Source organism: Arachis ipaensis, chromosome B09, assembly GCF_000816755.2.
Source record: "Arachis ipaensis cultivar K30076 chromosome B09, Araip1.1, whole genome shotgun sequence".
In the NCBI taxonomy this organism is placed as follows: Eukaryota; Viridiplantae; Streptophyta; class Magnoliopsida; order Fabales; family Fabaceae; genus Arachis; species Arachis ipaensis.
This window is the reverse complement of record NC_029793.2, coordinates 46,446,152-46,446,572: the sequence shown is the minus strand read 5'-3', so window position 1 is coordinate 46,446,572 and position 421 is coordinate 46,446,152.

Here is a 421-nt window from a genome sequence, read left to right as displayed (position 1 = left end):
AAAAGAGCTTATTTACTATACTCTAAAAAAGAACTTATTTATTATATTCATAAAGCATTTTTTAAACATTTTAAAGTTGTCATCCATTAATTATACATATACCCTTATCATTTTTGATTTATCAGAGTATCCCTTCACCTTATATGCAGATCAAGAATTCAAATTTTAACACTAAGGCTGCGTGTGGTTCCAGGAAAGAAATTAAAAAATGACATCAATTAAAAAGAATACACAAAACACAAAACCACAAAAATTAATGTTCTTATATTTTATTCGCTAATAAAGTAGAATAAATTGAAAAAAGTAATATCTATTCTAATTTTTTTCATTCAAAAAAATTAGAAAAAAATATATGATGATAAAAATATAATTATAAAATTTTGATAGACAAATTATTTATTTAACTTGTTGAATATTGATA